The sequence below is a fragment of the Marmota marmota genome, unplaced genomic scaffold (genome assembly GCF_001458135.2).
Source record: "Marmota marmota marmota unplaced genomic scaffold, marMar, whole genome shotgun sequence".
Lineage (NCBI taxonomy): Eukaryota > Metazoa > Chordata > Mammalia > Rodentia > Sciuridae > Marmota > Marmota marmota.
Window position 1 is genome coordinate 3,753,207 of NW_026000076.1, and position 15,792 is coordinate 3,768,998.

Sequence of the window (15,792 nt, forward strand, 5' to 3'; positions counted from 1 at the left end):
AAAAAAAAAAAAAAAAAAAAAAAAAAAAAAAAACCAATAAGTGAACAAGAAATGACAATACAGTGGTGAAAGGAATGAGAATTGTTCTGCCTAAGAAAGAGGTCAGGAAACATTTTGATCATGAATCAAAAAAGCATAACATCTCAGAACTGAGAGTGACTTTATAATTTAACTAGTCCAGCCTGGCTCCAATGTTTGAATGCCCTCAAAGACTCCCTAGCCAATGAGCATTAGTTATATCATAGCAGTTTTAAACCTCAGTCCCCAAATACAAGCATGTGTGCAACAAATCTTTTTTCTTCTTTTTTTTTTTCATTTTAATAAAATGAAATCGGACTCTGAGGCTCATGGCTGTTGGACTCACAGGAAATGTTTTGTTAGGATTCCTATAGTCCCTTTCACCTCTCAGGGTCACTTTAGAATTCAGGAAGCTTAAGGGGTGGAAGCTATTACTCTTCAGCCTGTCACAGTGACCCCTAACATCACAAGTTTTTTAAACTCCCAATGGTCTGGGAAAAAGCAATGCTTTTCCCTTCTGTGCCCTGCATGCAATACAGTGCTGAGACTAGAGACCCTTTGCTTGGGATCCAGCCTCCTTGATGCATCTTCTGCCTTGGACCTCAATCCTGGTGCTGACATTGTGACCCAATGAAGACCCCTGTTGACTCTAGACCTGGGGTATCTCTGACATTGCTGCTTCTCAGGGGAAGTCTCTCTTTTGCCCTTTTCCATGAGGCTAGGGGTGAGAGAGAAAAGCCATCACAAAAATGGACATATTAAAATTTTGATATATTAAATAGTGTATGTCTTCAAAAATCTGTTATGTTAGGAAACTCACTAACCCCAGGAGCAACCTCTTCCCTTATTGATCTATTCTGACAGCTTTAAGCTGAATCCTTATATCCTTTCCCTATTGGTCTCATTTGAACCCTTGGGAGCATGCAGAGACCATCCAATCTAAGAATGACAATGAACTTTAAGTTAATCTAATCTTTTTTTCTACACAGAAATAACTGCTGAGAGCACTATGCTGAATGAGGTCATGAGGCCACACTTGGTCCTGGAAGGAAACAAAGGTCTTGGTTAATTACTGACATCTGATAGAAAACATGGTGGCATCATAAGAAATTGTCAAATCTGGACTAATGCATCTGCTCAACTAAATCCTTCAAAGACTTGAAGACCCTGAAGTTGTCATTTCTCCAGGTCAAACAGCAGCATCCAGGTCAGGCCTTTGCCTTTTGACTCAACTCTTAAGTTTTTGCATATGTTGTTTTCTTTCTTCTGAGCAAAAGCCACCATTTACATCTTCTTCTTAAAGTATAGAGCTCAAAATTGATCACAAAAATGTGTTGATTTATATATGAAAAATACAGGTCAATGAGTCTACATCTCCAAAGACTATCCAATAAATGAAAACAAACTGTAAATTTTTGATTTGGACATAATAAAAAATTGTTAATTTGCCTTTAGTTCCTCAAGCTTCAAGTCTCTATGCCTTCAAAATGTTGGTCCCTCTCTTCTTTGTACTATCTTTCTTTACTTTCTTAACTATAAAAATGACAACTAGTTTTTCACTTTAAAATGACATCTCTCCTAAACCCTCGCATCATGGTCAGGTGCTCTTTCTGCATGCTACTCCTGTGACATCTTTGGTAAAACACTTCTCTCCTGCTATTGAAATTGTCTACCAAGTTCACCATACCTTCAAGTTGATTGTGGATTGTGGATGTCTGACCCACAGAATTACTCAACTTTAGGTTGACTTTGGACACAATGCCTGGAACACAGGCAAAAAATATTTGCTAATGGAAATAAGTCACGTGTCACGAGTATGACAAAATGCTTCGGGACAATCTGAGAAAGTCTCCTGGTGTTCACTGAAGGTGTGAAAGTGGTTAGGCAGGTGTCTGTTGGCATTCTTCTTTTATTTATTCTCTCATCATTTATTACATATAAAAACAGTACTGCCTAAGGCATCCTGTACCAAAAAAAAAAAAAAGAGCTATATGCCTGGTCACAGAGTAAGGACACTTGATAGGAGCAACACACAAAACCTCTACTTCCATCTCCGGTCATCTGATAGCCATTTTCACCCACTTAAGCTCCTTTAGCTGGACATTTTTGTGGCTGAGGGATTTACAGAAATGAGAATGTAGCAGTGAGTGGAAAATAGAATCAGGGGAAGTTTTCAAAGGATAGCTTTCAGATCATAGGAACATGGACAGACCTGGGGAATGTGGTGGGCTTGCTCTAGAGTCTCCTTGGCTCCCCTCTATGCTGTGTGCATATGGAAGGGAAGACAAAAAACGAGCAAAACTCCAGAAGCACTCTGAAAGATCCAGGCACTGATGAGCATGGTGATGAAGGAACCTAGCATTCTACCAATGAGGATGAATTAACCCACTCTGAAGGAACCATAACAGCTAATTGGCCACTAGACTTTGTTTTCAGAGGTGACACTGTTGACCATGCTTAAAAGATAAAATGAGGCCAGATTTGCCAAAGGGGCATATAGTGGGCTCCAAGCTTTCTAATCCTTCCCCAGCCACACTCAGGAAATAAACTTCAGGTGGGAAATTCCACTTGGTATAATTGACTATTTTTGTCTTGCTTACCTAAACTACCACCAGTGGCTGAGTTTAAAATAACATGAGAGTTGTTTTAAAAACACAAAAATGTTAATAAATTCCAATAAAGGAAATATATTCTTTTTTTAATTTCCTGAGATCTTTGTTGTATAAAGCAAATTAGTCCTCTTTGAGGTAGGCTCTGAATGACTGTTATTCAATTCTGCAGGGGGCTTTTACTCTTGGCTGTAGCTAGAAAAGAAGATCTGCAGTAAAGGGGCCTGTGGGGGTGACTGCCATTTACCCCCATGTTTTCATAAATGGAAGCAGCCAGGCAAAGAGCACAGCTGTCACCATTTCCCAAATATGCATCAGGGGTGGGAGCCACTTGAGCAAGGGCCAATATGACAGGCAGGTTGCCTCACACAGCAGATCTAAATGTTATTAGCAACAATTTGAACCACACAGTCAGGTTCAATGCTTTGTATATATGTATAAAAATAGATCTGGGTTCACTCATCCTGCTTTTTCCCTGGATGTTTATCAGTTCTCAAAACTAACCTGTAACGTGCTCACTGTTCCCTGATATTCAAAATGGTCAGTGATCAAAAAAAGATTGGAACAGGGTAGATAAGATGAAAGATTCACCTGGACCAGAAATCTGAAAAGGTTTGTTTAATCTTCTTCCCCTGTGCATCTTCACATTGCAAATTCCAATTGGAATAGAAATGCCAGGTTGCTTGGAGAGAAGGTGGTCCTTGTAATGTGTCTTGGCCAATTGGAAATTGGCAGCATTTGTGCTCTCTTGAGAACAACTTCTTGCCAAACTTCTAGGACATTTCCCAAGACCTAGAGGATTGGCCAATTGGACAACATTTCACTAAGCACACAAACTTCTCATTGCACAACCCAGACTCTTCAGAACTCTGACCTGCTACGAAGCAGAAAAACACAATCGGGCATCACTCATCCCTACTCAGATTCTTCCAAATGTCACCATCATGGTCTCTCTAAAAGAGAAAAAAAACACAAATTCTCTCCAAGAGACAGCTGATTAAGAGAGACACTTAAATTTAGAGGAAAAACAAAACACAGATAAAACCACTTTTATAAGATTAACCAAAAATTCAATTGTGGCCCTTATAGGAACTTAACCTTTTGTTCAGGATCAGTTATAACATCATTAACTTTATCTGAAGAAATACATTTATACTGGGCACAGAATAGAAAAGGTCAAGGACTAGATTCCAAAACTTCTGAAGAGAAAGATATATCTCTAAATTACTAGATGAATTCAACCTTTTGGTAAAACATTTTGTATTCATTAATAACTTTCTTACTGTGTGTGGGGGGAGTGTGTTACTTCTTGGCTGGGAACCAATGGCAGGAATTATGTGAATGCCCACTTCTCTGGAACCCTCTAAAATTATGGTGTTGATTCGTGTATGATGAAAAACACCATTGGAAAATATTCTACAGCCTGTGATGGGGGTCATTAGATGAATTAGACCATGATTTTACAAATGCAATTGTAAATTAAATAAAGTATCAAAAGCAAATCCAATCGCAGCTGTTTGGAAGAGTTTGTCACTTAAAAACTTCACTTATCACCAAATAATATAATTAGGCAATTACCAAGTGACAGCTAAGTGATGATCATAGCAGCCAAAGCAAAAGGGCAGAAGTCTTAAACTCCCAGAAAAGCCACTAACAGACAGATCATAATAAACCAAAGAGGGTATATCTTCCTAATTTTGTCTGATTTTCTCTCAGCAATAGATTTGGCCAGATGGTGCCTAGACCCACAATCAATGTATCCATTAGACACAGTACATACACAACCTAAGGCCCCATAGCACTTTCCCCCCCTATTTTGTGGTGCTAGGGATGGAACCCACAGCCTCCCACATGCTAGGCAAGTGCTCCACCACTGAGCTACACCCCCAGCCCTCCCATAACGCTTTTAAGGGTGCTTGAAAAGGTTTTACTTTATTTTAAAAACAGGAAAAAAAAAAGAAGATCTCTTAGGTCAAAGAAAATTTTTAACATGTACTGTTAATATATTCATCTTGATACCAAGGCAATCATGAAAAAAAAATCATTATCATTTTTGTTGTTGTTTTTAATGGAGGATGGAGCCCTTGAAGGCAGAAGCAACAAGGACCCAGGAATTCATTATGTGGTTCTACCTAGAGCTTCCCAGAGGAATGCAATGTGTATTAGGGGCCTCGGTTAGTGCAGGAGCCAGCCAGATATAGGAGAAATGACGGAAGAATGGAAGGTGGGATGGAGGAGAGGCATCCAATGTGGTGTATTTATGGGGCTATAAGGGTGGTAAGACCATGTGAAGGCAAAAGCTCTATTTTAGTGGCAAGACTAGGTTTAAGATGTAGAATATCAACAGCTCTGTGTCCTCCTGCACTGCCATATCCCCAAGTCAGGCATGGTGCTCAAATCACAGTAATCCCTCAATATTTCAAAACATATAAATGGTTCTAGGTGTGGTATGGAAGGTACTAGACAGAAATAAGGTGTGTTCCAGTCACGCAATTCTTGAATAGTACCAGCTATACTCATTCCTCAATGATACATTTACTTCTTTTATGTCCATCTCTGCCAGTTATTCCTGCCACTGAATGTAAATTCACAATGAGGCAGACTGGACAGTGGCAAGAGCATTGGTCTTGGTCAGTCTTGACTCCTTCACTTATCAGTGCCAGAACTTGAGAAAATTCTTACCCTTGTGAACCTCAGTTGCCTCGTATGCAATTCAGAGATAGCTGCTTGCACACTGGACATCATGAAGATAAAAATGAAATAATCTGTGTCACACACTAAAGCCACTGGCTCCTACATGATTACATTGCAAAGAAATAAAAATGCATCCTGTCAACTCTACATTAACACACTTCATAATTTTTTTTTTTACCTAATAATGCTCCTGAAATTTAGCCCTAAATATTTGCAGTTAACTCATTTCCCACACAACAGAACTAAAGACATTCCTAAGTTAAAGAACGAAGATAAACAGCTACATGGTGAACCAGTTGATAATGGACCCTATCCCATCCCTGGGAAGATGGGAAGAGGATGGTTTACAGTTAATAGAAATTTGGATAAGCTACTTGGAATGAAAAGTAAGGAGAAAAGGAGAGGCAGTGAGAAGAACAGGAGACTGTGCAAGTCACCACAGTGTCCTTGTTAAGCTGCTTTCCTAGGTAGGTGGGTCCTCAGAGCTTTTGTTAAAAAGCAACATAACCAAGGCTAAGTGACTCACTGGTGGATGGCACGGAGAGCAAGAATACACTGAAGACAGAGATGACACACATCCTGGGTAGGTCAGACCAGGATAGCATGAGACTTTATCTGCTACTCGGGTGGTGCATGATTTAAAACTTATTATTCACATCCGGAATTTTCCATTTCCTAATTTTGGACTGCAGTTGACCACAGGAAACTGAAACTATGGAAAGCAAAACTGCAGATAAGAAGGGACGACTGTACTTTCTAGTGGGGGAGGAGACAATAATGAATGAATAAACAGACACATACAGAGTGATACCAGGTGTAACTAAGTGCAATGAATGGGGGGAAACTGTGGGAGGGGGCAGAGTGACATAGATGTACGTTACATGGGGTGGACAGAGCCAGAATGAGCAGACCCAGAATGTCTCTCCTAATCAGCAGCCTCTGCATTCTTTCTCATCTCCCGTTGCCTTTCATCTGTGATATTCTTTAAGGATGAAAGTTGACCTAATCTTTCACCACTAGTAATGGTTCCATTACTAGTTCTAAAAAGCATGGAGTGGATTAGGTTCCAGTTTGGGGTAAGAGTGGCACAATAAAGAGACTGGCCACACATAGTCCAGGACAAAGGAAAATAGTACATAAGAGCTCAGGATGTGACTGAAGTTGCCTGAGGCATACCAGGGAGAACTTAAATGTTTGACCCTTCAACAGGATGTCCAGTGAACAGCATTTTAGCCTCCTGCACATTCAGAGCACTAATAGCAAATTGAAAAACACATACTTAGAAGAAACCCATAACTATTTACATTATTTTTATGAGTGCTTATTTTTAATTAAATTTATTTCATTCTTTCCTCATCAGTAATTACTTTATTTTTATTTGTTCATTTTATTTTTGTATTTATGTATTTATTTAGTTAATTAGTTATTTGTGGGGGGGGGGGGTTCCAGGGATTGAACTTAGTGGCACTCAACCACTAAGCCACATCCCTGGCTCTATTTTATATTTTTAGAGACAGGGTCTCACTAAGTTGCTTAGCACCACACTGTTACTGAGCCTGTCTTGGAACTCATAATCCTCCTGCCTCAGCCTCCTGAGCCACTGGGATTGCAGGCATGCACCACCATGCCCAGCTATTTGTTCATTTTAGATTTATGTGGCAGTAGAGTATATTTTGACATATTTATACAAACATGGAGTATATCTTATTCTAATTCAGTTAATGATGGTGAAAAATTTAAATCTTCTATAGCAGTGGAGTCATTAAAATCTCCTACTGTATTATGAAATCTCAAGTGTTTTTCCCCATCTCTCAATATCTCCATGTGAATAGCATCTAAATCTTAACTATTAATCATCTTAAGTATAAAGTTTTACTCACAATTTTCAGTATTAAATTCTACCTTTTCATCTTAAATTTTGCTAGAAACATTCCTAAAATGAGGAGGAGAAGGAATAATGCAACAAATACCAAGGGGTTTGCAAATATAATGTGAAGTTATTTCAACACTTGCAAATACCAATGGTCTAATGTATTTAAATGAACACTATGTGAGAAAAATGGATTCTGGTTGGCTCCATGGGCCTTGTATGTTCTACTCCATCCCCTATTTAGACAGGAACTATTTCTACCAATTATAATAAGCAAATGGAATAATGTGATTTTCAGGCCTTATAAGTCACACTTTAGTTAATTTTAAATTCTTCTGCTTAATGTATGAAATTATGGTAAATTTATTCATTTTAGAAAGTGTTCTACAGTTATTCTCTGCCCATTTGAACCTTTAAATTAAGGCAATTAAGTTCTATTTGCATTATTATTTCTGCTATAGACATGTGATTGAATTTTATCAATTTCTCCCCTAATAGCTGAATCCTACATATCCCTATTACACTTAAAATTATCCTTTTCTCCTTCTTTGTTCCACCTTTAGCTACTTTCCAGCTTTTCTCAGATACTAGTAACAATCTCACTCCAAAATACAGATTGGAAAATCCTCCTCGCTCTCAATAAGCTTTTTGCTTTGACCAGTTCAAAAATCATAGTTTTCTTGCTTGTGTCTTTTCCAGATATTTAAGTCATAGGTGAATTGAATTTATTCTAGTCATTTCCATACAGAGCCTCCTCCCAAATTTTGTATTATAGAATACAAAGGAGACAATCTTAATACTTCCACTATATATGGAAGTATTAAGATATATATATATGACAATCTTAATACTTCCTGTCACTTAAGTCACATATTAGGACTTCTGGGTTTTTAATTTACTTAATAACCAAGAACATGCATGTTAGCCTAATTTAGATTATGCTTTCCCTGTCTGGCACAGAATTCCAGAAAACATATACATCCAACAAGGAGGAGCAGTTCTATAAGGCTATGCCATTAATTTTTCCAAGTCATTTAATTCCATTTGCCCTTCCCCTTGGTCAGTCTCTTTAAATCCTTTCTCACTTTCACATTTGTCCTTATTTTCTTTCCTACCAGGTCACACCTGGCCTTTCTCTCGGTCTTTTTTATTTCCCTGAAGCAAATTCTGTTAAGTTCTCAGCTCTCTATTCGATGCCATATCTGGGGTTGTTTACTAGTGTTTAGAATAATCTCCTACCCTGATTCCACAGTCTTCATCTTCAATTACCTTCCGTAAGCCCATTTCTACTGGGAGGTTCACTATGCTGCTTTTCCTGCCAGATATGTTCTCTAGCCCTCATTTTCCTGAATGCTGCCCTGGCCTGGCCACATCAGAGTGGCAACACTCTAGGACACAAATGCTATACTTCCATTTCTTCTAAAGTACCATATCTAATCCTAAAAACAACATCTTCCATCAAACTAATCTTTCTTAACTCAACATCAGAGCCTATTGTCCAGATCAACATCCAGATCTGTCAAATCAGTTTCAATTATTCCTTGAGGTATTTTTTTCCAAATTTTCTAGAAGTTCTAGGGCCCAAAGACCTCCAGAAGGTAAAAAGGAAAGGGAGATATTTCTTATAATAAAAGGATAAAAAAAAAGCCATTGCACACTTTGGTTGGGTCATTTTGTGCTAGCTGTGAAAGGGCTGACTCTTCTTAAGATATAGAAATGAAAAGATGGGTGATTTAATAAAAAGTTCTGAGGCTTCACTAGTCTTATCTCTCATCCTTTTCATTTTCAGAGATATTTTGAAGGTAGTTCACACAATAGTAACAAATTATCATCAGCTTGGTCCTCTAAAAGCTCAGGCTATCCAAGTTATTTTTTTGGTACTTCATCTTTAAGAAGAGTAATTATTCCAAATATTCCTCCAATTTCCAATCACTCTATAATATGTGAACAGACTCAAAGGTGTTATTTTTTCATATGTGTATGAGTACACATATAGGGCAATTATTCTCAACCTAATTTTCATTCCATTTACATTCAGAAAAGAAAAAAGGTCTCTATATTTTCAGGGGTTGTCTATAGTATTTTGTTTTTATGGAAACATTAGAAAAAGGGAGCCAATTATGCAAGACTCCATTTAGTTTTGATTGCCTTAAAATACAAACTGCTGAGGTTTTATAGGCTCACACTAAAGAAAGAAAAATACTTACCACCTAATTCCAGATATCTTGTAACTTATGAACCACCAGACATAAAATCATTGAGTCTCCAGGGCAAAAAAGAACCTAAAGTGGAAACAAGGAAATCAAGCCAGTCAATAACAAACAAAAATAAAAAACTTTCATTCCTGAATAAGCCCTTTTTTGAAGTTTAACAGAACTCACCCTTTTTTTATTTATTTGTTTTGGTTCCGCCTTCGTGTGGCCAGAACCTTCCTATTCTTCATTACTAGTGGTTTTCCTAACCCAACTAACACTTAAGGTACATTATTTACCAGGCAATGGTAGGGCTTGATTTAAAAAATTGAAATGACTTTTTTGTTACTTACTCACTTGAGCCACAGTCACATACTCAAATGCCTCTGGAGCTGGACAGACTGCCCATTGTATTGTGCAGCCAGAAGTCATGGTTCATCCATACCACTTTGCACATTAGGCTGAACTGGGGATAATAAATAAATAGAGCTGGGAAACACAGTGGTACTATGGCAGGTAAAGTAAATGTTTAAAGCATCCCTGAACAAAACAGTAAGAAACAGGCCCTGTCATCACCCTGGAGGGCATACGACCCTGCCAACGAAGCAAATGCAGATCTGCAAGGACATTTTAGACTGCAGGTCATGTGCATATGATATTATTCTAGCATATTTGATATTATGATATTATATAGGCATATTTGCAAATAACTATAATGTATCTCCTGTATTATTAAAATTATCATATTCCAGCATCATATCTATTTGTTGTGGATTTTTTTTTTTTATTCTCTCTCAATCATTCAATTTTAAGGAGAATTTTAAAAGTTAAAAAAAGCAGTTAGGGCAGTGATGTCAATCTTATTCCCAAAGGAGTTGAATCCTTTTTTTTAATATTGCTTATTATTATAAAAATATAATAACAGATCTGTGTTTCCACAGCAACACATAATTTTTCTGATCCAAATGAAGTTATGACTTAGTGTAAGACATTCTTTACTTCTTTGCTTCACTTCCTCCTGCCTATACCTGCCCAGCAATCACTCCATGAAATGCAAGTTTGCACAGTGAGTGGGCAAGGCATTCTGCAAAGTGGCATGGTCCTTACGTACAAAAAGCTTGCAGTTTAGACAAGTAACAAATAGGTACACAAAGGACTATAGTTGAGAGTCATATGGAATTAATGTGCTAATAGGTACAAAGACATGGGAGAGATTTGGGGATATAAGAAAGGCATTGAAAATGTTCCTTAAAGATGGACCAGGACAAAGCAATGTAAGAAAGGAGTAGACATGGGGCATTATACCAGTGTGGATAAGAAGGTAAGAAAAGCTGGTCCTATACGACCCAGGTGGCTGGATCTCACACAGTCTAGGGAAGCATACATAGGATGGTGAGATTATGAGAGAGATGAGTTGAGCCCTTACCTTCTTAGATTCTTTTCCTTTTTCCAGATTTTCTCTCCCTCCCAACCCAAACCTTTAAATTATGCAGCCCAGAGCCCAGTCCTTGGACTGCTTCCATTTTCTGTTCACATTTACATCCTTAATAATCTTACTCATTCTTTAAATACTGTCTTTATTCTGATAAGTTCCAATCTCACAACTCCAGTGCATACCCTGAACTCCAGACTTGTCTATCCAGTTGCCTGCATACCATCTATACCAAAGCCTGACAGGCATCACAAAATCAAAGTGTTTTCCAAGTCTGTTTGATCTGCTATAACAGAGTACCACAATTTATTTCTCACAATTCTGAAGTCTGGAAGTCCAAGATCAAGGCACCAGCAGATCCACTGTTTGGTGACAGTGTAATTCTTGATCAGTGCTTTCTTACTATGTCCTCACACTGTGGAAGGTGAGAGGCATCTCTCTGGAATCTCTCATGATTGCACTATCCCATTCATGCACCATGACCAAATCATGGCCCCAGCTCCTAAAAACCATTGCACTTGGGCGGGTGGAGAACAGGATTTCAATGTATGAATTTTGGAGGGGGCACAGACATTCAATTTTGAACAAGAACTAAAACTAAGGTCCTGGTATTCTCTGCTGAGCCTGTTCCTTCTCCATCTTCCCCCATATGGTTTGTTTCCTTCCAGAGCCTCAGTCTTGGGCTCATCCTTGACTCCTCTCTTTCTCTCATACCCACAAACAAGTGCTGGAAAAATCTCATATAATTTACCTTCAAAGTACAACCCAGATTTAACTACTTCTCATAGGTAGGTCTCTGCTTCTCCCCTTGCTCTCCTGCACACAGGATCCCCAACCCAGAAGCCAGAGGGATTCTATTAGAAGGCAAGTCAGATCATGTCTTTCCTCAAAATGCTAAGAAAGCACCCATCCTGCTCACAGCAGAGCCCCCAAATTCTTGCAATGGCCGTGCAAGCTCTCATTCACTCAGATTCAGCAAGAGGCAGGCTCCTTGCTCCTTGCAGTGCCCACCCTCTCCCTTATCACCCACTCTTCCTGGAGGCTCTTCCTCTGGATAACCAAGCAGCTTCTTGAGTTCTTAAGTTGTTTTTCTTATATGCCCCCCTTTCTAGTGAGTCCTCCTGAAGCCATCCTGCCTAAAACTGGACTCTGCACTCTTCCTCTGACTCCCACAAATCTCCTTTTAAAATGTATTTTTCTTAGTCCTTATCACTCTAACATATGTAAGTTATACACTTATCTTGTTTACTCCCAGCTCTCTCTGGGCTGTAAGCTCCAGGAGGGCATGAACATTTATGGATTTTGTTTAACACTGTATCTCCAGCATCTGGAAAAGTATCACCTAGGTAAGAGGAACTCAGTACATACTTGGTGACTAAATGAATGAAGAAGACCCGTCAATGGTGGTACAGAATTAGAAACCACTGAAGGTGTTTGAATTGAATCTGAAGAAAGAAATGAGCAACACATCTATTTCAAATATTGCACTAAACTTCTGAAGCAGAAATGGTATTGTGGGGGTGACAGTTGGAAACCAAACTGTCAGAAAAATTTCCATGACCACACCTCCATGATAATCACATCTCTTTGTCTCTGACTTGATTTCATCAAATCAGCTTGGCATTATAGAAACATAAGGACCTTAGGAAAAAAATAAATAAATAAAATTCTGGTTCTGATAGTGAATGTCAGTTTCATATTTAAAGGAGATTATAAATGAAATTTATATGGATTATAAGGATTAATAGCAATTATTAATCATAATAGGCAAGTTAGACCAGTTAAATGTTTCTCAAATATTTTGATCTCCAGATATTTTTATACCCTTAAAATATAAAGGATACAGCAGAAAACAGGTGTTTACAAAATCATAATCCTTTTGTTTTAATAATTAATTAGGAAAGACAGAGCACAACCAGTTTCCTAAACTTATCTGTTCATGTTTGCATAATTTATTCACTAAAATTTTTGCTAATATTATGGGTAGAAATTATCAACCAACATTTGATTACCATGATCAGCAATAAAATGTGCCACTACACAATTTCTTTTGTTTTGTGTTATTAATTTACCTGTGATCCGGGCTTTCAATTCTGTACCCATCTTCTGAATATTCCATTAACTCCCAATCCCTTTCATTCACCCACCTCCAGCCAAAGTGAAACCAAAAACTTGTTAAATTAAAAATGCATTCATGTCTTATTTTGTACTTCTGTACTTCCCTCATTAAAAATGTTTTTAAAATTAGGTTTAAAACAAAAGAATCTAGGGTTACTACATCCCACTTCCTTCTGCCCATGTCAATTCTGTAAAAGGCAAGTTAGACCAGTTCAGTGTTTTGATCTCCAGATACTTTTACACCTTTAAAAATTATTGAGGATTCTCAAAGAGCTTTTGTTATTGTGGTTTATATCTATAAATATTTAACACATATAAATTAAAACAGAATTTTTAAAACAGAAGAATGAGAATACTTTCTGTTAGCTCTGAGAGCAAGGATGTCATCACACCTCACACAGCATCTGGAAAACTGTTGTATGGCCTGACTCAATGAGAGGTAAGAAAAGAACATCAAAGCATCACTATGAAATTATTTTCACCTAGTAAACAGTCTGACCGTGTCTTAGGAACACCTAGGGGTTCCTGGGCCACACTTTGAGAACCACTTGCTTTATCTTAATCTAGTAAAATATACACCCCAAATTCTGAGTGACATGCCACAGTGAAGTTTTTTTTTGTTTTGTTTTTTGAGCTCAAGTAAAGTCTATGTGATTTTGATCTGGAAAAGCCTTGTCTATCTTGTAGCTACACCATCTGCAATGTGTGGCTTTACCTCAACAAGGAAAGAGACAGATGGGAGAGGAAACTAATTGGCTCCTAACTGCCCAGACCCAGAAGCATACATGTCATGTGTACTTGAAGTTCATGAGCCAGAAATGGTCAGCCCCAACTCAATGCAAGTGGAGCCTGGCAAATTAGAAGTCCACCAGGTTTACCTCCTTTAAAACTTCTGAAACAGCACCCTTACAGTAAAAAGAATCAGAATAGCTGTGTTCCATTCAGTCTGCTAGGCAGAACTCAGAGTCCCAGAGTTCAGAGAGGCAGTGAGAACCCGAGAATGTCAGAGAAATTCAGTAAAGAGAAGTTCATTAAAAGGAAAAAGAAGTGACTGGATCCATTGGCAATACCTTTACCACACAGGACTCTTCTGATCTAATAGGTACTTGCCACCTATATGTCAGAAGCCACATTTTGGGTCTCAATCCTCCTAAACACCTTATGCTGTAGGCCCTGTTATTATATCAATTTTTAAAGTGGGAAAGCTGAGACATAGCAAGGTTTTGTAACAGTTCTACATGAGGTAGTTTAGCACAGGTGGGTCTGGGATTTGAGCCTAGATGTGTTAGACTCAGAACTGTACTTTTTGTTCTTTTATTTTTTAATTTGTTCTAATTAGTTATATATGACAGTAGAATGCATTTTGACATGTTGTACACAAATGGAGCACAACTTCTCCTTCCTCTGGCTGAACATACTGCAGAGTCACCCCTTTAGTATAATCATACAGGTATATAGGGTATTAATGATCCCCCCATCCCACCATCCTTCCCATCCCCACACTCCCTCCCCTCCCCTCACTCCCATTTGCACAATCCAAAATTCCTTCATTCTCCTCCCTGCCATTAAGGATTAGCATCTGCTTATCAGACAGTACATTCAGCCTTTGGTTTTGGGGGTTTGGTTTATTTTGCTCTTAAAAGCTCAGCTTCACAGTACTTCCCTGAGATACCCTTGCCTTGAAAAACTCCTTCATCACCACAAAGATTTTTTGGAAGTTTCATCAGGTGGTCTCTGTCCCCCAGAACTTGGTAAGGAGTATGTGACCACATATTCAGCAGCACCAATGTCACTTGATGAATTGACAGGCTTATAAAGGCTTCCTTTGCTGAGTTCTCATTCACTATGTCCTCACTGTTTCCCTTGAATGGTCAAGGCATGGAATACATGGATTCTAGACCCATCTTTGCATGGGGAAAGCACTAGCACCTCTCCATGCACTGCTTTACCTGTCTTTATAGGTGGGGAGGCATGAAAAGTGCAGAGATGTGGAAATCCAACATGATGTCAACAGGATCCCTGACATGCCACAAACTCTCGCTGCAACCTCACTCAAGGTATTTAATGATGCCAAGCCACAGTGTTTTTCATCTGTAAAATGGAACTAGTGATGAGATAATTCAAACGGTAAAGTGAGATGGCATACTGGAAACACTCTTGAAGGCCTATGCACCAGGTACATTATCCCAAGCCTACCGTTCAACCCTAGTACCTTGCACCAGTATGTCACAAATACAGTCCTAAGATCTGTCCCAATGCAGAAGCTATATGATTATGTTTTAGTCTTTTATTCATATAAAAACTTCTGCAAACCCTTACCAGAGCATGCACCTTGGTAAATACAAGAAAAATGTCATTTATATACAGTTATTATATAACAGTGATGCCTTATTTTTATATAAGATTTTATTCTTTTATACTTGTCAAACAAATTGAAACACATATCAAGGCAGTTCTTTCTGAGATGAAAATGCATAAAATTTAGAGTGACAGAGTTTCATTTTGATTTGATTAGGTTGTCTGCTTCCTTCATTTATGAAGCAAGAATAGGGTCTGCACAATAGAGTGTTTAAAACGAGACAGAATGCCAAGAATCAGTGTAAACTTTTTGTAAAGCCTTCTGATAAGATATATTCATAGCCTTACATTACTAAGGAAACTCCTCCAGAGTAAATAAAATAATTGTAAATATGGAAAAGTATTTATATATGAAGATTTCAACATGAAACTTTTTATATTGGTGAAAATGTTCTTGTGATCCAAATTATCCAAAATTAAGATATGTAAATTAGAATATATTTCAATTCTGGTGTTTTATTTTATATATTTATATTTTTTTTATATATATATATATAGATA

At 38.0% G+C, this 15,792-nt stretch overlaps 1 long non-coding RNA gene across 1 annotated transcript in view; it reads right to left on the bottom strand.

The window, feature by feature from the left end:
• LOC125620114 overlaps positions 1-15,792 on the bottom strand; it is an 86,390-nt gene that overhangs the window by 24,536 nt on the left and 46,062 nt on the right. The window contains exons 2-3 of the long non-coding RNA XR_007351691.1: positions 9,737-9,849; positions 9,399-9,473 (exon numbers count right to left, since the gene is read on the bottom strand). This is a non-coding gene — a long non-coding RNA (uncharacterized LOC125620114). The remainder of the gene's footprint in view (positions 1-9,398; positions 9,474-9,736; positions 9,850-15,792) is intronic.